The sequence below is a fragment of the Trichechus manatus genome, unplaced genomic scaffold (assembly GCF_000243295.1).
Source record: "Trichechus manatus latirostris isolate Lorelei unplaced genomic scaffold, TriManLat1.0 scaffold00260, whole genome shotgun sequence".
Taxonomy (NCBI): Eukaryota; Metazoa; Chordata; class Mammalia; order Sirenia; family Trichechidae; genus Trichechus; species Trichechus manatus.
In genome coordinates, this window is record NW_004444196.1 from 1,654,891 (window position 1) to 1,680,415 (window position 25,525).

The window sequence follows — 25,525 nt, forward strand, 5'->3', positions numbered from 1 at the left end:
TCAGATGCCAGAAGAAAGGAAATAATAAAAATTAGAGCAGAATTAGATGAAATAGAGAACAGAAAAACGATTGAAAGAGTTAACAAAACCAAAAGCTGGTTCTGTGAAAAGGTCAACAACATTAACAAATCATTGACCAAACTGGCAAAGAAAAGCATGAGAGGAAACAAATAGCCCATATAAGAAATGATTATGGGTGATAGCAAAACAGACCCAACTGAAATTAAAAGAATCATAATGGAATACTATCAAAAATTGTCCTCTAACAAATTTGAAAACCTAGAGGAAATGGACAAATTTCTGGAAACTCACTACTACCTAAACTAACACAAACAGAGGTAGAACAACTAAATAAATGTACAACAAAAGAAGAGGTTTAAAAAGTAATTAAAAAACACTCAACAACAAAAAAGTCCTGACCCTGATGGTTTCACTAGAGAATTCTACCAAACTTTCAGAGAAGAGTTAACACCACTACTTCTAAAGGTATTTCAGAGCATAGAAAAGGATGGAATACTCCCAAACTCATTCTATGAAGCCAGCATAACCCTGATTGGTAAAGATACCACAAAAAAAGAAATGTACAGACTAATACCCTCATGAACATTGATGCAAAAATCCTCAACATATTTCTAGCCAATAGAATTCAACAACATATCAAAAAAATAATTCACCATGATCAAGTGAGATTTATACCAGGTATGCAGGTATGGTTCAACATTAGAAAAACAATCAATGTAATCCATCACGTAAATAAAACAAAGACAAGAACCACATGATCTTATCAATTGATGCAGAAAAGGTATGTGACAAAGTTCAACACCCATTCATGATAAAAATTCTGAACAAAATAGGAATAGAGGGAAATTTCTCAACATTATTAAGAGCATTTATACAAAGCCAATAGCCAACATCATCCCAAATTGAGAGAGTCTGAAAGCATTCCCCTTGAGAACGAGAATTAGGCAAGGATGCTCTTTATTACCACCCTTATTCAACAGTGTGCTGGAGGTCCTAGCCAGAGCAATTAAGCTAGAAAAAGAAATAAAGGGCATCCAAATTGGTAGGGAAGAAGTAAAAGTAACTCTATTTGCAGATGATATGACCTTATACACAGAAAACCCCAAAGAATCCACAAGAAAACTCCTGGAGCTAATAGAAGGTTTCAGCAAAGTATCAGGATACAAGATAAATATGCAAAAATCAGTTGGATTCCTCTACACCAACAGAAAGAACTTCCAAGAGGAAATCACGAAATCAATACCATTTACAATAGCTCCCAAGAAGATAAAATACTTATGAATAAATCTAGCAGAGTCGTAAAAGACCTATACAATGAAAATGACAAGACATTACTGCAAGAAACCAAAACAGTCTGCATAAGTGAAAAAACGTACCTTGCTAATGGATAGGAAGACTCAATATTGCAAAAATGTCAATTCTACCCAAAGAAATCTACAGATACAATGCAATCCAGATACAAATTACACGGCATTTTTTAATGAGATGGAGAAAGACAGTCTCTTTAACAAATGATGCTGGCATAGCTGGATATACATCAGCAAAAAACTGAAACAAGACCCAGACCTCACACCATGCACAAAAACTAACTCAAAATGGATCAAAGACCTAAACATAAGTCAAAATCATAAAGATTATGGAAGAAAAATAGGGACAATGCTAGGAGCCCTAATGCATGGCATTAACTGAGTACAAACCATAAGTAACAATGCACAAACACCAGAAGAGAAACTAGATAACTGTGAGCTCCTAAAAATTAAACATTTATGCTCATCAAAAGACTTCACCAGAAGAGTAAAAAGACAACTACAGACCGGGAAGAAATTTTTGGCTACGACAAATCTGATCAGCGTCTAATCTCTAAAATCTACAAGATACTGCAAAACCTCAACAACAAAAAGATAACCCAATTAAAAAATGGGCAAAGGATATGAACAGGCACTTCACTAAAGAAAACGTTCAGGCGCCTAACAGACACAGAAGGAAATGGTCGTGATCATTAGCCATTAGAGAAATGCACATCAAAATTACAATGAGATACCATCTCACCCAAATAAGGCTAGCTTTAATCCAAAAAACACAAAATAATAAATTTTGGAGAGGTTGTGGAGAGACTGGAACACTTACACACTGTTGGTGGGAATGTAAAATGGTACAACCACTTTGGAAATCAATTTGGCATTTCCTTAAAAATCTAGAAATAGAAGTACCATACAATCCAGCAATCCAACTCCTTGGAATATATGCTAGAGAAATAAGAGCCATCAGATGAATAAATATATGCACAACTATGTTCATTGCAGCACTGTTCACAATAGCAAAAAGATGGAAACAACCTAGGTGCCCATCAATGGACAAATGGATAAACATATTATGGTATATTCACACAATGGAATACTACACAACTATAAAGAACAAGGATGAATTCATGAAACATAACATGGATGAATCTGGAAGGCATTATGCTGAGTGAATTTAGTCAATCGCAAAAGGACAAATATTGTGTAAGTGCACTTTTATAAGAACTCAAGAAAAGGTTTAAACACAGAAGAAAACATTCTTTGATGGTTATGAGGGTGGGGAGGGAGGGAGAGGGTATTCACTAGTTAGATAGTTGACAAGAATTATCTTAGGTGATGAAAGGACAACACACACTACAACGGAAGCCAGCACAACTGGACTAAACCAAAGCTAAGAAGTTTCCTGAATACAACCATACACTTCAAGGAACAGAGTAGCAGGGGCGAGGGTTGGGACCATGCTTTCAGGGGACATCTAGGTCAATTGGCATAACAAAGTTTATTAAAAAATGTTCCGCATCCCACTTTGGTGAGTGGCATCTGGGGTCTTAAAAGCTAGCAAGCGGCCATCTATGATGCATCAATTGGTCCCAATCCACCTTGAGCAAAGCAGAATGAAGAACATCAAAGACACAAGGAAAAGTATTAGCCCACGGGACAGAAAGGGCCACATAAGCCAGAGACTTCATCTGCCTGAGATCAGAAGATAGATGGTGCCTGGCTACCACAAATGACTGCCCTGACAGGGAACACAACAGAGTCCCTGACGGAGCAGGAGAAAAATGGTGTGCAGAACTCAAATTCTAGTAAAAAGCCCAGACTTAATGGTATGACTGAGACTGGAGAGACCACGGAAGACATGGCCCCTGGACTCTCTGTTAGCCCAAAACTAAAACCATTTCCGAGACCAATTCTTTAGACAAAAATTAGACTGGACTATGGGACATAAAATGATACTCGTGAAGAGTGTGCTTCTTAGCTCCAGTAGATACATGAGACTAAATGGGCAGCTCCTGTTCAAAGGCAAGCATGAGAAGGTAGAGAGGGTCAGGAGCTGGCTGAATGAACACGGGAAATCTGGGGTGGAAAGAAAGAGTGTGCTGTCACAGTATAGGGAGAGCAACTATGGTCACATAACAATGTATGCGTAAATTTTTGTATGAGAGACTAAATTGAATTGTAAACTTTCACTTAAAGCATAACAATAAAAAAAAGAAAAAAGATGTAGTACAAAGTCATGTTGAACAAAGTTATTTTAATCATAGGAGATGACTGGGAGCAGGAGTAGGAGAGCATGAAATTTTAAATTCACAAAAGGAGATTTTTTCCTCCTTTCTTTTTTAATACAGATTCATTTGTTGGTGCTTTACATTTGAATGGATTTTTACTACTACCTTTGAACATGGGTTAGTAGAGACCTCTAAGGGAAAAAGTATGGTTAATATTTTAGGTGAGAGATTATTCTAACAGCAGATATTAGCTAGATTTGGGATAGATAAGAGAAACGTACTCAGATACAAGTATTATTGTTGTTTTATTTCCCCTGCCAAGTACCGCAGTCCTTGCCTCATATGTGAGGCATTGCATGGCAGTCTTTATACAGTGGGTAAACTGTTCAACATACATGAAAGATAGGGTCATAACTTCCCAATTCCATAAACATGGTCTTCAGTCCTGGAGGCAGTAAGGTACTGAGATGCTTTTTCAATGTGTTTATAGTAAGTGTGTTGCCTGCATTTTACAAGTTATTGCAGCTTAGGGCAGCAATAACTTGTAGTTTTCAACATAGCTTCAATGTGTTTTTAGGGGTGAGGTACAATACGTAAGAAATATTTTAGTAAATTATTCTTTTATCTTGTCAGTGAGTCCAGGATTGTTGTGCCCTGGCATTTCAGTGTCAAGTTGCAATTGTTTTGGCATCATTGTTGACGTATTTTGTACTTTGTAGAACAATCCTGTCAGTTCGGTTTTTAGTTACCTTCTGTAAACAGCATCCCTGTGGACCACACTTACCACATGGCTCCCAAGATTGATAGCAACACATTGCTGTCTGAAATGCAGGTAGCCCCATTAGAAACACTAAATCCTCAAATGACTATATGTATTTGTCTGACCTCAGAGGAACATACAGAATGTACTCAGGAGGGATGGTTATATTTTAAGGTCTTTCTGTGAGCAGTATCTTCATCCACTGAAAAAGCCTGTATATAAAATATTTGACAAGTGTAATAGGTAGTTGATACACGTTATTTTCAGTGTCTTCATTATTCTGGTTTCTGAAACTTGATTTCAGGAAACGGTGATGAGTAAAATGAGATAAATTATTTTTATCTAGGAGCTCACAATCTAGTAGGAAAAGCAGGAATGCAAAGAATTGGAATATATAAATAAAAACATTACAAAAGAACATACATATAATGTGACAACTAGAGAGCAGTAAATAACTAATTCTGTTTGAGATGGGTTTGTACATTAGGGAACACGAATGAGTAAGGAAGCAAAGATATTATTATTATTATTATTATCTGAAGACTTAGTTCTAAAAATTCTCTATATAACCCCAGAGATAAAGAAATATGAAAACAACTGAGGTATACAAAACCAAATTACTACTTTGGTATATATATTCAAGATATGCATTGATTCTTACCTATTTTTCAAGGCCTAGCACAAATGCTATCTCCCACATAAATACTGTTCTTCATTTCACAGAAATTTAAATAATTTTTTGCTTTCTATAACAATGTTTAATGCATTTTGCCTTTTATCATAACATTACATGTGATTGATTCCATATACTAGATTTAAGTCCACTGACAAAGAAGCCTACAGTTTGCTTATTCACCTTTATATCCTTGTCCGTCTTTTCTACCTTCCACCTCCAACATTGAGTAGATATTAATGGGTACTATGAACGCCCACAGTTAAGTATGGTGTTATTTCTTGTTTATATGTTGTGATAAAACACACAAGCAAATGGCTATAGAAAACAGACCTCTGATACTATAATCAGCTAGTGTCCTGTTTCTAAGCCTCAACAATATATTAATGGGGATAGTTCTTCTCTCTACTGCACATTGTGGAAACTAGTGAAATTAGAGAATGGAGAATAAAGATATTTTTTATAGGCTCACTGGAGTTTTGATGTTTCCACCCATCATATAGGTAAACATTCTGATTATAATTACCAGAAGCTAGAATTGAAACACAGAATAGTTTGGCATGGTTTTAATATACACTGATTCTTCTAGAGATATACCTCTAATATAAATCAAAGATGATTATTCCTTATTTTGTTCATAATGTTACCAGGAGATTGTTCATTAATTAAATGCTTAATTACATTTAAATAATCATCAAAATTTAATTATTATGGAGCAGACACTCTTTTGGAAACTTGAGATACAGCTGTGATCCAAGCATACAAAAATCTCTAGGATAGACAATAAACAATAAACATAGTACATAAGAAAATGAAATTGTATGTTAGGATAAGACAATGTTATAGAAAAAAAAATCTACAGTAGAGTAAGGGGATTTGGGAGTACTAGAGGGACATATTGCAAGCCTAAATAGGGTGGTGAAGTTTTACCTTATTTAGAAGATGATATTTGAGCAAAGCTGATATGGAGTAAATTGTGCGCCTTCCCTCCATGCCCAATATGTATTGAAGTCCTGGCTTCTACACCTATGGATGTGATCCTGTTCAGCAATAGAATTTTTTTATGTTAATTAGGTCAAACCTGAGTAGGACAGAACCTAAACCTAATGACTTCTGAGTTATAAAAAGAGCAGAGTTTATAAAGAGACACACACAGGGTGAAGATGCCATATGAAGACAGACACATACAGCAGATAGACCTACAAGCCCAAGAGTACTAAGGATTTCCAGCAGCTACTAGAAACTGAAAAAGGACCTCCCCCTAGAGCTATGGCCTGAATTCAGGCTTCTAGTCTCTGAAAGTTTGGTGGTTTTAACCCACCCAGATGCTTTGTGGAAGAAAGATTGGACAGTCTGCTCCCCTGTAGATTACAGCTTAGGAAACCCTATGGGGCAGTTCTGATCTGTCCTACAAGGTCACTATCTGTGGAAATCAACTCAACAGCAAACAACAACAGCCTCCTGAACTGTGAAAATATAAATTTCTCTTTTTTAAAGCCACCCATGCAAAATACCTAGGTGAGAACTTGCCTGACATGTTCTTGGTGTGCTAACTTGAGGTGACCACCTGGATCCATGAAATGAGTAGTCATGAGGAACATGCAGCAGTGCACAGAAGGCTGAATCTTGACATATTTTCTTGCACCCTTTGAGGCACAAAATGCTAATAAGAAGTGCTCTGTTCCAAAATGAGACATAAACTGCAGATGGCTATGGGCAGATTCTCAGGGGGAGCTGGCAAATCAGACTGATGCCAGTAACACCAGGAGGCTAAAAATGCATACTGCTAGGAATATACACTTGCTCTCGATTGGTCTTTGCATACCCAGTGGTAGAAGAAAACGCTCAAAATACTGTAAAGGTTTAAAACAGAAGACACTGTATCAATTTGTGCTGCCAAGTGGCATGAAGCCATAGTGCAATTGGAAAGACAGGAGAAGAGAGAAAATTGGGACTATAAAAATATCTGAAGAAAAAATGGACCAAAAATTTCCAAATTTGCATAAACCATAAACTCAAAGATCAAAGCAAAAGAACATGAAGAAAACCACACCTAGCACATTATAACCAAAATGTCAAAAAAAAGGCAAAAAAAATTTAAAGCAGTTTGTGTAAGAATGACTTATTATATTCAGAGAAGAAAAGACATGATTATCAGCAGAATGGGGAAAAGACAGTCTTTTTAACAAATGGTGCTGGCAAAACTAGATGTCCATCTGTTAAAAAAAAAATGAGGAAAAGACAGTCTTTCTAACAAACGGTGCTGGCAAAACTGGATGTCCATTTGTTAAAAAAATGAAACAGGACCCATACCTCACACCATACACAAAAAGTAATTCAAAATCGATCAAAGACCTAAACGTAAAGCCAAAAACTATTAAGATCATAGAAGAAAAAATTGGATCAACGCTAGAGTCCCTAATACACGACATTAACAGGATACAAACCATAACCAACAACACATAAACTCCAGAATATAAACTAGATAACTGAGATCTTCTAAAAATTAAACACTTATGCTCATCAAAAGACTTCACCAAAAGAGTAAAAAGAGAACCTACAGACTGGGAAAAATTTTTTTGGCTGTTACAAATCAGACAAAGCTCTAATCTCTAAAATCTCTAGGAAAATCTAACACCTCTACAACAAAAAGACAAATAATCCAGTTAAAAAGTGGGCAAAGGAAATGAACAGACACTTCACCAAAGAAGACATTTAAATGGCCAACAGACACATGAGGAAATGCTCTTGATCAGGAGCCATTAGAGAAATGCAAATCAAAACCACAATGAGATACCATCTCACCCCGGCATTACCGGCACAAATCAAAAAAACTGGAAATAACAAATGTTGTAAAAGCTGCAGGGAGATTGGAACTCTTATGCACTGCTGGTGGGAATGCAAAATGATACAACTGTTCTGGAAAATGATATGTCACTTCCTTAGAAAACTAGAAATAGAAATACCATATGATACAGCAATCCCACTCCTAGGAATATATCTTAGAGAAAGAAGAGTCATCACATGAATAGACATATGCACACCTATGTTCATTGCAGTACCATTTACAATAGAAAAAAGAAACAACATAGATGCTCATCAACAGATGAATGAATAAACAGACTATGGTACATACACACAATGGAGTACTACGCAAAGATAAAGAACAATTATGAATCTGCGAAGCATCTTACGACATGGTTGAATCTGGAGGGTATTATGCTGAGTGAAATAAGTCAATTACAAAAGGACAAATATTGTATGAGACCACTACTGTAAAAACTCATGAAAAGGTTTACACATAAAGAGAAGCAATCTTTGATGGTTAAGAGGGAGAGGACATGTGGGGATGGAAAAACACTAAATAGACAATAGATAAGTGGTAACTTTGGTGAAAGGTAAGACAGTACACAATACTGGGAAAGCCAGCACAACTTGTACAAGGCAAGGTCATGAAAGCTCCATAGACACATCCAAACTCCCTGAGGGACCAAATCACTGGGCGGAAGGCTGTGGGAACCATGGTCTCGGGGAAAATTTAGCTCAGGTGACATGGTTTATAAAGAAAATGTTCTACATTCTACTTTGGTGAGTAATGTCTGGAGTCTTAAAAGTCTGTGAGCGGCCATCGAAGATACTCCAGTGGTCTCACTCCTACAAGAGCAAGGGAGAATGAAGAAAACTAAAAATACAAAGGAAAGAGTAGTCCAAAGGACTAATGGACCACAACTACCACAGTCTCCACCAGACTGAGTCCAGTAAAACTAGATGGTGCCTGGCTACCACCACTGACTCGTCTGACAGGGATCACAATATAGGGTCCCAGACAGAGCTAGAGAAAAAATGTAGAACAAAATTCTAAGTCACAAAAAAAGACCAGACTTACTGGCCTGAAGGAGACTGGAGAAAACCCAGAAGTATGGCCCCCAGACACTCTTTTAGCTCAGTAATGAAGTCACTCCTGAGGTTTACCCTTCAGCCAAAGATTAGACAGGCCCATAAAACAAATCAAGACTAAAGGGGCACACCAGCCGAGGGGCAAGGACTAGAAGGCAGGAGGGGATAGGAAAGCTGGTTATGGGGATCCCTAGGTCAAGAAGGGAGGGGTTGTTAACCAAGGTCATAAAACAATATGTGTACTGTTTAATGAGATACTAGTTTGTTCTGTAAACCTTCACCTAAAGGCCAAAAAAAAGAATATGGACAAAGGGGAAAAAAAAAACTAATAAACATTAAAAAATTAATATACTCAAAAATTAATTCTACATTAACCACAAAAAAAGATTATCAACAGAAATTTTCAGAAGCAATTCAAACCAGAAGACAGTGAAGCAATTCCTTTGAATTAATGAAATATAAAAATCATCAACCTAAAATTATGTAACTAAAAAAATTACTTTTCATAAATGAAGGCAAATTAGAGACTTTTTCAGACATACAGAAGATAAGAAAATTCATTTCCACCAAATAAGAACTACAAGGAATATTAAAATAAAGTCAGTCAACAAACAGAAGGAAAACAATGCCAAAGAGATACTTGAATCTCCACAAAGGAAGAAACAAAACAGAAAATTGTAATTATATCAACCAATTTATATTTTTCATTATTTTTCTTATCTTTAAAAATAATTGATGGAGTAACCTAATATAACAATAGTAATAATAATAATAGTGATGTATTATGGGGTTTACCATATATATGTAGAAGTAAAATATATGACAAGAATAGCCCAAGGCTGAGAAAGGGTAAATAGAAGTATATTATTATAAGATTCATATACTAAAAATGATATTATTTTAAAATAAACTGTGATGAGTTCAAGATGTATACTTTAGGATCTAGACCAACAAGCAAAACAAACAAAAATAACAAATTAAGAAAAAATAAAAGCAATATGTGATTAAACCAATAAAAGAGATAAAAATAAATCTTAAAAATCCTCAATACAAAAGATTACAGAAAACAAAAGGATAAAAAGAAAAAGTGGAAAAATTAGGAAACAAATCCCTCAACCATATAAGTAATCACATTAAATATAAATTGCCCAAGCACTCTAGTTAAAAAGCATAGGTTGATTGGAAAAAAAATATAGTGTAAGACTCAGTTATATGCTGCATTAAAAGAAATTCATTTTATCTGTAAAGAACCAAAGAACTTAAACATTATTGACAAAAGAAAATATGCCATACAAATAGTAATCAAAAGAAAGCCAGAGTAGCTTTATTAATATCAGACCAATACACATCAGAATAAGGAAATTTGCCAGGAAAAAGAAAGGACAACGCAAGTGTCAAATCACCAAAAAGACATAAAAATGCTAAATCTGAATGCACCTAATAACAGAGCCAGAAAAGACACAAAATGAAAAATGATAAAACTGAAAAAGAAACATAAAGATCCACATTCACACATGGGGACTTCAAAAGTACTCTGTACAAGTACTCTGTCCATAATCTATAAAACAAGCAGACAAAAAATAAGGAAGAATATGATTCTACGTGTTGGAATTCTAGAAAAGGCATTATAGTAACAGCAGATCAGTGATTAGGAGGGCCTAGTTTTTGAGGAGCGGAGATTGACTTCAAAGTAGCAGGAGGAAACTTTTTGGAGTGAAGATAATATCCTATATCTTGAATGTGGTATTGGTTACAGGATTGTGTTCATTGTCAAAGTCATCAAACTGTACACTTTAAGTAAGTTAATTTTTTGATTATTAATAATACCACCAAAAGCCTCATTATAATTCATTTATATTTAGTTCTAATTTATATTATAATTAGGGTTTATGATGAGATGTTTTTGAAATGATATGTCTTGATACAATGCTTTAGGAGTCCCTGGGTGGTGCAAATGATTAACGTGCTTGGCTGCTAACTGAAAAGTTATTGGTTCAATCCACCCAGAGGCACCTCTGAATAAAGGCCTGGTGATATACTTCTGAAAAATTAGCCTTTGAAAAACTTACAGAGAACAGTTCTATTCTGACACAACTTGGTCATCATGAGTTGGGATGGACTCAACAGCAACTGGTTAGTTTAATTACTTAACTATTAATTATAAGATATTACAAGGAGTTTTATAAATATTTCACTATGTTTGTTATTAATCTATTGTTTCCCAGCTGCTTGGCTGTAACTCTGCAAATCGTTTATCTCTTTTGCCAGTTGGCTCTCTCTTGACTCCCTTTGCCAATCAGGGAGACTAGAGACTAGAAGGCTGGAGCATGGTTTTTCCTCCTTCTCACTTTTTACTGACAGCATCCTCCTACCAAGTCTTCTTCACTTCTCTAGGCCTAAGTTTTTGTTTTTCTTTTAGTAGCAGCAATTGATTCTGAAAGAGCCTCATGGCCCACTTCTGAGCCAATAGTCAGACAAATGAATAGAATTAAAAGTCAAGTTGGTACTTATGGCTCAAAAGCCATAATCACTCAGAGAAAAGTTTATTTTACATGAACATCTACAAGACAATATTTGTTTCTCTAACAAGTTAATGGCATGGAAAATAAAAATAGAAAACTATAGAATAAAAGAAACTTGAGATCTAAGTGGGGCAGGAAGTGGGGGAGAATTGACTGTAAAAGAAAATTTTGTGACAAGTAGGGAAATGTGAATATGTACTAGATATAATTGGTATCAAGGGATTTTAATTTTTTAGATTTTTTTCACACATAAAAATGGTGAGGCTTAATTTAAAAAAAAAAAAGGGACATGTTAACATGAGACATACCTCAGGTACTTTTGGATGAAATGGCATGGTATCTTAGAATTACTGAGAGTATTAATCCAGATAGGAGTGGAGTGATAAATGATACAATACTGGCAAACCATTAATAATTGTTGAATCTGACTAATAGATACATATCAACAAGTTGCCACCCAGTCAATTCCACCTCACGGTGACTGTCTTTGTTATATAGTGCTGCCTCATTAACATAACTACCACCTATCCCACTTCATTAACATCATAGAGGTAGGATTTACAATACATAGGAAAATCACATCAGATGACAAAATGGTGGACAATCACACAATACTGGAATAATGGCCCAGCCAAGTTGACAGATATTTTGGGAGGACACAATTCAATCCATGATGGTGACCCATAAGTATCAAAGTAGAACTGTGCTCTATAAGGTTTTTAATGGCAGATTTTTTTCGAAGCTGGTTGCCAGGTCTTTCTTGTGTGGTACCTCTGGGTTGACATGAACTGACAGCCTTTCAGTCATAGTTGGGTGCTTAACTATTTGTGCTACCCAGGAACTCCAATATTTAATTACCTAATTCTTAATCTCTGCATCTGGAAATAACTAAAATTATCTTAAAATACACACCTTATGAAGGCTCTGTCTCCATCAAAAATTCTCTGGAATATTTTAATCTTATGTAATATTGCCTTGACACATGTGGTAAAAGTTGGCTTGCCCTAACTCTGAGGTTATACAGGTAAAATCCAAGTCTTACAAACACTTTCTGTGACTTTCACATGCAAATAAATAATAAAAATAAAATAAATACTAAATTTGGTAGTATAATTTACTTGTTCACATCGGGGTTTGGCTCCTCTTTTTCTAACTTAAGTATTTCCTGCCCATGAATGTGTGTGTCCTTTCTGCCAGTTCGATTCTCTGCTACAATAAGGTTCTGCGTGATAGGGCAATGAGTGAGAGTGGCATTTTAAACTTCCCCATGAGGGGGAAGAATCATTTCTTGTCTGGAATCTGAGCTGAAAACAGACTGCCTTTTTTGTTGTGACATCTTATTTCTTGGCATTAAACTTCCCTTTGATGGCAATTTGGTGTAACTTTTAACCACCTTCTGTCCAGTTTAATGAAAAATAAAGTCATTGTAACGCCTGTTTTGCAGACGAATAAGCTGATATTTACAACAATAAAATAACTTTTTTCCCCCTAATGCAAAATAGCAAATAAATGGTATATTTTTCACCCAGGAATTCGATACTAAGTTCAGTTCTTTTTCTGCTACACAAAATATGACTCTGCTTAGCATCCATGTTCCATTATTGAACACTGGGGACATAGCAGATCCTCCTTTTAAAAGACTTAGTGCCATCTAAATTTCTGGGATTAATGTTGTTCCTATTTGAAAGGAATTAATAGACCCTGGCTTCAGGCTTAGTGATTATTTTTTTTTCTGATTTGCTTTCAAAGATGAACCTCACCTTAATGGTGAAACTAAGGTTTTGTTTCTTAGGATCAGACTCCTAAGTACTATCCCAGTTTTAGTCAGAAAACTAGAACACTTATATTCATTAATCACCTTTTTCGTTCAATACACTGTGCTAGGATAAATACTATGAAACTATAACGTGATAATATATAAAGCAAAGGACAGGTGTGAAAATTGTTATCAATTTCAAATATATGAACTGTCTCAAGTTTCGCTGTAGTTGTGTGCCACTGAGTCGATCTCAACTCATAGCTACTCTATAGGACAGGGTAGAACTGCCTCATAGAGTTTCCTAGGCTTTAAATCTTTAGAGGAACAGATTGTCACATCTTTTCTCCTGGGAGCATCTGGTGGGTTCCAATTGCTGACCTTTTGGTTAGTAGCCAATTGCTTAAACATTGATCCACCAGGGCTCCCAAATTTCTTCTACACTGCTTTGTTACTCTGCTCTTACCATTCATGCATTCATTGATAGAACATTAATTAAGTACTTTAAATTCTGGCATTGAAAAGCAGATCCCACGGTACAGGACATGGAAGGGGTCCCGCTACTCATACCCTTCAAACACCCATCACCATTCGCCCAAACACTAACCCTAACCCAAAACCAAACCCGTTGCTGTTGAGGAGAATCCACCTCAAAGCAAGCCTAAAGGACAGAGTAGAACTGCCCCATGACTTTCTTAATCTTACTTTGATACCTGATGTCTGCTGGAATATTAATCCTTGTTTAGTTTTTTCTTCTGGATTAGCATATTCTGCAATTCTGAAATGTTATCCCATTTCTAAATGGTCTTTGCTTTTGAAAAGAGCCAAACTAACCTATATAGGTCTATTCTATATTATTTTCTTTCCTGGCATGTGTTAAGTTGCATAATTATATTACCCCAATTTACTAGCACCTTCTAACCTAGTCCAAGTATCATGTATCAGACAATTATCACTTCTTTTTAATATCAAGCAATTATCTCTCTATACTCAAAAGAAAAGGTCTAATACTGTGCTAAGATGTTTGAAGAATCCCTAAAAATCTCATGGTGATTAAATTCATTAACCTCTCTATGAATAGGTGATTTAAAATATTTAACACTGATAAAACCATAAAAATAAGAGAATAAATGCTTGAAATATGTCATGGTAAAATTTATTCCTGCACAGTAACATATATTTAATGAGATTCTTGCCTTAAAAGAGGTGTTAGGACTTCTTCTACCCATGATCTCCATGTGTATATGAAATGTAGAAAAAACTCCATATTCATTAATGGTGTGACTGAGACTGTAGGAACCCCAGAAAGCATGGCCCCTGGATTTTCTATTAGTCCTGAACTAAAACAATTTCTGAGGCCAACTCTTCAGACAGAGATTGGACTGGACTGTGGGACATAAAGTGATACTTGTGAGGAGTGTGTCTCTTAGCTCAAGTAGATACAAGAGACTAAACAGGCAGCTTCTGTCCAGAGGTGAGATGGGAAGGCAGAGAGGGTTAGGAGCTGGTTGAATGGACATGGGGAATCAGGGGTGAAAAGGAGGAGTGTGCTGTTACAGTATGGGGAGAACAATTAGGGTCACATAACAATGTACGTATAAATTTTTGTATAGGAGACTAACTTGAAATCTAAACGTCATTTAAACTACAACAATTAAAAAAAAAAAAACCCTCCATACTCACACTCAGAATATATCCAGTGGCCTCATTTCTATTCCTGATTCTCTGCTGGTACTGTGTGTCAAGTCTCTTAACCTTTTATGCCTCTTCTTCCATCTGGAGAATGAGGATAATAATAACCACCTCCTACATAACAGCAAAAAGAGGATTAATGAGATGTCTAAGAAATGTTTTAGTTATTTAGAAAAATGTGTCAAGGAAAGGTACTTTCTGCAAAAGCATGTTTAAAAAGTGGCATTTCTTGTGGAATCATGGAAAGAACCCTTTAACGAAAATATAAAAAAAAAGCGTTTGAGAAAATACTTAAGATAAAGCTAATTTTTATGAGGACATCTCAACATGTTTTAATTTTATCGGAAATACTGTTGTGGATATTGATATGCTCCGTGCTTTAAAAAATCTGTGTTTATAATTTATTAGTGTTATTTAAAATTATTTAAAAGGAGACACTATTATCTGAATGAAGATTTGAATGAATGAGTAAATGAAAAAAGAATGATGAGTTGTTTGAGCCATAGGGTCTGAGGGTAGGTGGAAGAGTGGTGGTTTTCACTTCAAGTAACTATGTAGTTGCAACTGACCCACCATAACGAGGATGTATTCAAGGAAAAAGGCCTATGTTGAAACTGCAGACACCCTTTATGTGTTAGAGTACTAGCAACTTTCCCGTGAGATCTTCTGAGGAGTGTGAGGCCCTTCACACTTTTAAGATGCTTGTTAACAATCATTACACTGTGATGATTGAGAAATTATAGCTTAAAAAATGCAAAAGCCAGCAATGACCCCAAAGAAGAGTGGTTGGAGAGGCTGCATCATTGAGGCTGTGAGACCCTAGAAGGAAGAGCAGAGGCCCTGTAAGTCCAAAAAGTTAAAATATATTTTCATGTTAATGCTTTACTTTATTTGTACACACATACTGGTGAGTTCTTGTGACATTTGGGGTGTGTGTGTGTGTGTGTTTTACTATAGCTTTAATAGTGGAAGATTGTTGTAGAAATGTGGGAAAAGTTGTATCATTAATATAAATAACTATAGTCCGTAATTGAAAAGTTAAAGGAAATGAACAAATAATTGGGTATTTAATAGTCAGACTATAGATTTATGATTCATTTACTTAGGAAAAAATTATGTAGCTCTTATTATGTGTCAGACATTGAGCTAGATCCAAGGAAGAGCATGAATAAGTTTTTAGTTTTAGAGGGGAAAGCCAATCGGAAAGCAGATAACTATTTATCATATGATAATTAATGAAATAGATACATGTAATAAGTGCTATGGAGAGATAAAAGTCTGACAAGAGACTGCAAGAAGTATGCAAAAGCTTGAAAGACTCCTGCAAAGTTTGATATTGTTACATGGCAGGGTACAAGGAACCACATGGCTAAGATTAGAGAGGCAAAATGAACTAACGTCTTCATAAATCTTGTATATTTACCTTGCTGGGTAATTATTTGCCATTAAAAGATAAGATTTGCATTTCAGAGTAAGCTGAGCATTAAATCAGTATGGTAGAAAATAGATTTTTAGGATGCAAGACAAAAAGCCTATATTAGTTTGCTAGTGCTGCTGTACAAAATTACCCCCTGACACCCTTTCAGCTCAGTAAAGAAGTCACTACTGAGGTTCACCCTTCAGCAAAAGATTAGACAGGACTTTAAAATAAAACAAGACTAAAGGGACACACCAGCCCTGGGGCAAGGACTAGAGGGCAAGAGGGGACAGGAAAGCTGGTGATAGGGAACCCAGCGTCGACAAGGGAGAGTGTTGACATGTCATGGCGTTGTTAACCAATGTCGTAAAATAATATGTGCACTAACTGTTTAATGAGAAGCTAGGTTGTTCTGTAAACCTTCATCTAAAGTACAATAAAAAAAAATTACCACAAAGTTAACTGCTTAAACAACTGTTTTCGAGGCCAGGAGTCCAACTTCAGTTAAGGTGGGCTGAAGTCGAGGGGTTGGCAGGGCTGATTCCTTTCGAAGGGTCTGAGGGAGAATCTGTTTCCTTGCTTTTTCAGCTTCCAGTTGGCCTCCTGTGTTCGTCATGTCCTGTGGCCCTTTCCTTCATCTTTAAAGCACATCGTCCCAATCTCTGCTCATATCACCTTCTCCTCCTCTGTGTCAAATCTCACTCTGCTTCTCACTTATAATGATTCTTGTGATTTCATTTAGGGCTCACCCATATAATCCAGGATAATCTCCCCATCTCAAGATTATTAATTTAATCACATCTGCAAAGCCCATTTTACCATATAAATTAACATTCACAAGTCCCAGGGATTAGGATTTAGATATCTTTGGGGACTATTATTTAGCCTACCTCCATGCCTATATTCAGTTATACCAACCCCCTTCCAGATATACCACTACAAACACACACACGCACACAGGTACATCCCCACCCAAAAAAACCTCAAGACACCAGGACAAATGCCTATACTAAGTCAATGGTAGTGGTGGATTTAAAGAGCAATTTGTTGTGCAGAGTATAAAAAATGGAAAATTAGAGCTGAAAAGCCAGATTTATGACTTATGTGGTAAGAAGCATGGTAGTGCAATTAACCAAGATGAGGAATTTTACTCATAAAGACAACTAGATATTGTTATAAACGGTTATAGTATAACTGGATAGTTAGTCAATTTGTGGTCTATGCTACATTTGTGATCATTTCTTATAAAATGCTAATTTGTGGTCATTTTTTATAAAACCACTTCTCCTAACAAACGTATATATTGAAAGTTCACCTCCACTGTGACAGCTCCATTCCATACTAGTAATGATGAAGGAGATATTTCTCCCTGTTTTGTCTCCATGGGATACAATTATATGTCCTAAGAAATGTAGGGGTTAAATTCAGATCAATGTATTTCAGTTATGTGAATGTCCTCAATATTAACACAAATTTTAAACTATAAAATACCTAGGTTGCAAAGTTTCAATAACTGTGGTATTTAAATTGTGATTACCATTTTAAATTCTCATGGGCTGCTTCTTCCGATTTTACAAAAGACCGAGGCCCAGAAATTAATTGCCACCATTTCAAAAAATATCTATTCATTCCACTGTAGAAAAGCAATGATACCAAATTTAATGTAACTTTTCCTGAACTCAGTCATCCACAAACATAATTTCTTAACTACTTGAATAATTTTGAACTAAATTCTATGTAGAATTATAAGGATTCAGGAGTTCTACAGAGCTAGCATTAACCATATTTTATACACTCTAAATTAGGGCAGGTAGCTTAACCCACTGTTGACAATAGAAAAAAAAAAGTTGAAATCTGTGTGTTTGTGTCAATGGGGAGGCAGCAGGGGTATGTTTCTGCAGACAGCGCTACAGTAATCTGACGGTTGCCTAGAGCTCTGCCCTCAGATATCATTATTGAGGGCAGGATTTCAAGGTTTTCTCTTGGAAAAAACATTTGGGAGCTACACAAGAGGTAAATTTTGGTAGAGGGCTCATTGTGAGGCATTATAGATTAGTGATTAAGAGCAAACACTCTGCACAAGACTTCTGGTTTTTAATTTCTATACTGTTGCTTTTAATTTGTATAATTTTGAGCAAGTTACTTAACCTGTCTGGTCCTTAGTTGCCTTACATGTAAAATAAAAATAACAGCAGTGCCTACCTCAAAGGGTTGTGTTGGGGATAAAAATGAGATAATGTAAATTATTTAGAACAGTGACAGGCACATACTAATCATTGTTAGACTGTTAGCCTCTGTATTATTAACAACCTCCTCCCTGTATTGCCACTAGGAAGAGGTAAGTTTAGAATGTGAAAATATCAGTATCTCAAAGTAGCTTAGGCACTATTACAACTATAACTTTTGAGCAAATGTGCAACTCACATTTGTGTAAACTCCCTAAAACTTTAATAGCATTGAAAATAAGACTTTAATAGTATCAGAATATTTTCCTATCTATTTGTTTGCAGATAAACAAGGAAATATTTTAAAAGAGCTACAATGTGAATAGTGCATAGGAATAGAGCATTACTTATAGGTTTGAGAGAATAAGATGCATATATTTTGGGCAATTGATTTTGGAAGCTCATATCTTTTGGTATTTTTACCAGAAAGCCATTAGAAGTAAAAACAAACAAACAAACAAACAAACAAAAACTAAATATGATAACTCAAGGATTATAACTAATGACTAATGATTATTAATAAGCTTACAATCGAACATCAAATATTTTCAGTGCGACAAATATATATCCCTTCGTTAGAAGTTCTAGACAGTAAGCTCAATGAAGATATGATTGTATTCGATACTAAGGGTTTCCTTACATTTGATGAGTGCTCTGTAGTTGTTTTAATAAATGAATTAATGAATGATCAAAATTATATATCAAATTAACCGCCAGTATTCTGTCTATGTATATAATTTAAGTAACCAAGTAATAGCTGGTTAGGATTTCAGTCTCTGCATTTGACTTCTCCCTACACTTTCAGCTTTAACTAAATATGTATTAGCCTCAAAATCTTTCCAAAAATAGATTGTGAGTAAAATACAAAATTAGATAATCAAGTGATGTCTGAAGCTGTGGTTGTAAAAGATGTATTCTGAGGTCTTTGAATAAAAATTGAAAAAAGAAATCAAACATGCAGAATAACAAAAAAATTTCACCATTTCTAATAAAAACAGATTCTGCATTTAGCCAATTCAAGAAAAACTGAATTAGAGTTGAATATTAAGTTAAGTGGGGAAAGCAGTTTCTCATTAAATTAAATTTAAATTGAATATTATAATAATATAATACTTTGCAGTGTGGGTACAGAGATTTCTGTAAGGCAATCCTATTATGTGCATAATGCTGAAGAATTCTGTGAACAAAACTCCTGCCTGTTTTACGGCAGCATGTAGAACCCCATCCAATAAATAGACCCATCAGTATTCTTTAAAGGATAAGCAATCCATATTGTTCTCAGGGAAGATTGTAAATTATTGTCTGTTGCATTATTTTTCTTGCCACAAAAGAGGAAAAAAAAAGAAGACAAAAGACAAACTGCTATATAACACACTCTTGCCAGATTTTCATTTCCTTTAAAACATTAAGATAGTAACTTGCAAACATTTCTAAAGTTTAACATCATACAAGAAAATATAATTTAGCTTTTAGTAGATGAACAAACATTATTATACTAGTTTTTTATATTCAATTCTGAGTTGAAAAGAAGAATACATGTGTGCTCATACATTTTCAAAACAAGTGGGAATATTTAGCATCTGATATGACTGAGTTTAGTTTATATTGCATACCCTGGTTACATGAGTGTAACAAGCGAGCTCTTGGAAATGGGGACTGAGGAAAGCTAAACAAACCTTGTAACTACTCTTAAGCATTCAAATGTGGTGCTACCAAATTTCTTAAAACAGTAACTTTAATACAAGCCATACTTCTCCCAAAACATTTAGTTAGATATGAGAATAAATGCTTACTCAGTAGTTTTCCAAGTGAAAGTACAATTTATTTATAAAAACTTTGAAAAAAAGTGTAAATAACTAATAAATATGTAAAATAAAATAAATAATACTTTGCAATATCGGCTCTGGCCCTGATATAATAGTTTATAATACATAATTAGTTTGCACCAAAGTAATGTTCCTACTGAGAACCACTAGAAAAGCTGGATGAAGTACAAAAGTAATCTGGTGAAAGACACCAAAGAGCTGTCAGGTAGGCAGAAATTCACGGACAAAGATCCTGGTGAGAAGGGAAGTGTTGAGAGGTGAGTCATTATTCTGAACTGTTAAACTTTCTCCTTTGGGGGATTTGTTGATTCTTGGAGCTGAGTGATAGGACCAAAGCTAAGGGAAAGAGAAAGCAACAGAGCTTTTAACAATCTCTTGAGGCTAAGCAAACAAAAAAATGGAGTTTGTGGCTGAAATGCTGCCAGGCATGAGGGTCCACGATACCACAAGGAAGAGAAGTACCGAGAAATTAGCATGAAGGTCAGTTTTCCCTCAAAGCTTTTCCTAATTTCGTAAGCAGTACAAAATATTAGAGAAAGAAGCAAATCAAAAAGCCACTGAAACACTGCTTCAAACTATCAATTTCATTTACATTATATTGGCTAAGGGAAAGGCACATGACCAGCTTGATTTCAGTGGGTGACAATGAAATGAAATTAATTAGAAGATAGTACCCATCAAGAAATAAAAGAGTACAGATCAGATATGGTGAAAGGACTTTTATAGGGTTAATTAGAGTCTCAAAAGGTGAAGAGGAAGAAAATAGGGAAGAAAGAGTATTTAAAAAACTGAGATTAAGAACTTGATAGATTTATCATGTATAAACATTTTTATAGTGGCCTTCTTTGTTAATAGTAAAACACTTGGAAACACCCCAAATATACATCAAGAATAACTTAGATGTAAAAATCATGTTATATACATTCAATAAAACACTATACGGCAAGAAAAATTAACTACAGCTATATGTAACGACATGGATGGATTCCTGAAACATGGTATTGATCAAAAGTAACCAAACATAAAATGATACATATTTTATGATCCATGCATATGATATTCAAAAGCAGGGAAAGCTAAGCTATGTTGTTAAAAGTTTGAAGACAGGATGGTGATTACTTTTTGGGATAAGAAAGCAGACAGTGTTTTGGAGGCACATGATGGAAGGTTCTTTGATGTTGCCAAAATTCCAATTCTTTACCTGGGTGGAAGTTATACAAATATTCTTATTTTATAAAAATTAATTAAGCTATATACTCATAACACGTATAATTTGATTGTGTGTATGTTGTGGCTGTCTATATATATGTTCACATATAATATGCCTTATGTGTGTATATATGTAGATATAAATATGGACATATAAACTTCAAATAGATTAAAAACAATGTGAACAATAAAACAAAATATTTTGATAATATTAAGGATCTAATGCATAAAAATGTGAAAGTCACAACTGTATATTATAAGCACTTTAATACTTAAAAGTGCCTGGCATGCAAAATGAAGAGGCACTCAAAAATATTTGTTGAATTAATGAAGGTAGACTGTTAGCTACCAAAAAGACTAAATGCTGACATCTCACATGCAATTGTAGTCTAGAAATCCAGTCGCATTTGATCTGACTGAAGAAAGCGTTTCAACCTGTTTCATAAGAAACTGGATGTGTGCACACATGTGCACACACACACACACTCGCGCACATGTATCCTGATTTATTAATTAATTAACATAAGAATTATACCCTTTATTTCCAAAGAAACCCATTCAGTCCTCCTTATATGAAAGGGAGTTTATTGTCAAGTAGTCTATAAGAGTCTCAGTTCTCTTCTGAGACAGTTCTCAGGTAGAACAAGTAGTCTCAGAAACCTAAAGAACATTTTCTCTCCCTATGCTCATACCACACGGGAGTCTAAATTTTCAACAAGTCAATTTTTTTGTTTATTCACAAAAAATTATGTTATAATTACCATAGGCCAGTCATTGTGCTATGCATTAAGGATGCCAGAATATAAAGACAGTCCCTTCCCACTTGGAAATTATGTCCAAGTGGAGAAAACAAATACGAATTAAACAAACACACAAATAAAATTTACCTCTGTACTAAATGCAGGAAATATATGTTAAGAATCAGACAGATTGCATTAATCAGGGAAACCAGAGAAGGCATTCAGGAGGAAGTAAAGATGAAGCTAAAATGACCAAAAAAAAAAAAAAAGGCAATTGGGTGAAAAGTAGAAGGTTGGGAGGGAGATTATTCCAGGCACAGGAAAAACAGCATATGTGCATAGGTCTTGTGGCAGAAGGGAGTTTGAGGAATGGAAAAAGGCCATTGTTGCTGGAAAGCAGAGAGCAAAGGGGAGCATGTTGAAAAATGAGGATGCCGTGTTATGAATTTTGATTTGTGTACTAATAAAACTAGGAATTCCATGTCTCTGAGGTGTTTTGACCATAAGCAGTGTGGTGAGATAAGTCTGAGAAAATTTATCTGGCTGTAGTTCAACTTCATAGGGAGTGTGGGATTAGATGACAAGGAATTAGGAAACTATTTCAAATGTTTAATAGCATCAAATTGAGTCTGCTCTACACAGTCCCACAGCAAGTTGCACTGTCATCGGGAAAATAATTAGATGGATTTCTATTATTCCAAGTATGTTGGCAAGATACTGTCGGGAAGTTTTATTACAATCCCAGAGAAAATTTGATCACATTTGCCTTTCCATGTGATAATTCTGTCTATAGTGTGGAATTCCAGAAACCTGAATGACTGCCCTTCCTACTTTTACTTTTGACAAACCCTTCTCCACTATGATTGAATGAAAATACTCTCCAATTGTACTACAACATTCAGGCACGTCTGGCAGGTCTGGAATGTATTCTGTATCACTAATACAACATTGCACATCTCTAACATGCTCTTGGAGCCCGGGTGGCGCAGAGATTAAGAGCGCAGGCTTCTAACAAAAAGGTCAGCAGTTTGAATCCACCAGCCGCTCTTGGAAACCTAAGGGCAGTTCTGCTCTGCCCTGTAGGGTCACTATGTGTTAGAATCGACTAGATGGCAACTGGTAATATGATCTCTTTAGTTTAAATCTCAAAGAGAATTATGTATCCTTCTAATTAATTCCTTGAGTTCTTCATTCATAAACAAATATTTGCTCTGGGCTTAACTTGAACCAAGCACCCAGTTAGGCACCAGTGATATAGAATATAGGCACAATGAAGAATACAGGCACAACCTAAGCCTTTATAAGGCTTATGTTTAAAATGACAATATATGTTAAACAACTAAGTAGAGACACACTTAAATACAATTAACTATGTGCCATGAGAAAGTACTAGATACTAATGTAGCCGATAACAGGAAATAGTAAGATCAAGACCTGCACGGTCTGAGAAGAGTAAGAGCAGGGAAAGATTTCCCTCAGAAAGTTGCGTTTATGATTTTATCTATCCTTCGATTGAAATCTTTTATCATTTCCTGGTTGTGTTATCTTGAAAAATTGCTTAAACCTTCTAAGCCTCTCTTTCCTCATCTCTGAAATCTAAACAATTACAGAATTGTTTGCACAGAATTATTAGAAATAAGTGAGACAATGTTTGCAGAGTGCCTAACTCAGATTAAGAACTTTAACATATATTAAAGTGGCACAAAAGGTTAAGCTCTGGGCTATTAACTGAAAGCTTGGAGGTTTGAACCCACTCAGTGGTACCTCCAAAGAAAGGGCTGGTGATCTGCATCTGAAAGGTCACAGTCTTGAAAACCCTATGGAACAGTTCTACTCTGTAACACATGAGGTCGCTGAGTTGGAATTGAATCCATGACTAAATTTTATTGAAAGACTTTGAGGTGGGGTAGTAATATAATCATATTTTATTTCAAAACACTGATACTTTACATCTAATTAGTCAAATATTTTCTAGTTGTACTGGATGGATACATATCATGTTTGTAAAATTCATCCAAAAGAAGTAGTTTTGGAATGAAAATTGAAATTATTATTATTATTTTAAATCTAGGGTGGTGGATGACATTGGATTAGACTAGTAAAATATATACATAATAATATAAATGCCTATAAAAATGAACAAGAATATATTTCTATTGGGCTGTTTAATATGGTAAATAAAAGATTTTCCAAAATGTGTTTTATTGGGTACTAAATTATTTTTAAAAGTTCGTTTTTTTTTTTTTTGCTTTGGAATAAATTTCAAACTATATTGCAGACAAATGTGTCTAATCCTTCTTGGTCAATTAACAAATTTCTTCAATTTTCTAGAAATTTTGTCTGACTTTTACTCAAAGAACTCTTTGGTAAAGCAAGTAACTTATTGCCCCATATAATTCAACTTTTATAATCTCTCTCTGCTAGAAAAGGTATCATTCCTGATGTATTTGTAGATTATCTCTGTCTTCATTCACCATATCCTTATATTTGGAGAAAGGAGGAAATGCTTGTTTTCTAAGATCAGATGGGAAAAAAGTCTATAAAAACGATGGAGAGAAAATAGGGAAATGCAAGGATGTGGAGAATGTCTTGCTTTGTTCAACTAATTCTAGCATTTTATTATACTGTGTGCTCAAATAGGACTTTGGTGCCCGGAAAAAATACCGGGGGATTTAACTAGTTTTCCTATATAAAATATAGATGCATTATGAGTTTTATGCACCTTGGCCCACTGTAGTGTTTATGTTATAGATCAGGATTATCACCTGCTTTTCAAAATGATCATATGGAATAGTTTGTGTTGGTGCGTGTGTATGGGAGGGGATGGTGGTGGTGGTTGTGGTGGAGACTGGAGTGATGGAAGTGGGAAGAAAGACACATAAGAAATAAACATTATATTCAATATCACATCATATCAAATACTTTGAACAAAGTATTTTAAAAGTATTTTACTAAAAGATTTGCATATACTTTCATGACTGTAAATATCTTTTCTCTTTCATACATGATAGATGGTAGGTAGGTAGGTAGAGAGAGTGTCCTCGTGGTGCAGTGGTTAAGTGCTCAACTGCTAACCAAAAGACTGGTAATTCAAGCCCACCAGCTGATCCATGGGAGAAAGATGTGGCAGCCTGCTACTGTAAAGATTACAGTCTTGGAAAAAATATGGGGCAGTTTTACTCTGTCCTATAGGGTTACTATGAGTTGGAATTGACTTGATGGCAATGTTTTTTTTTTTTTTTTGTGATGTATATCTAT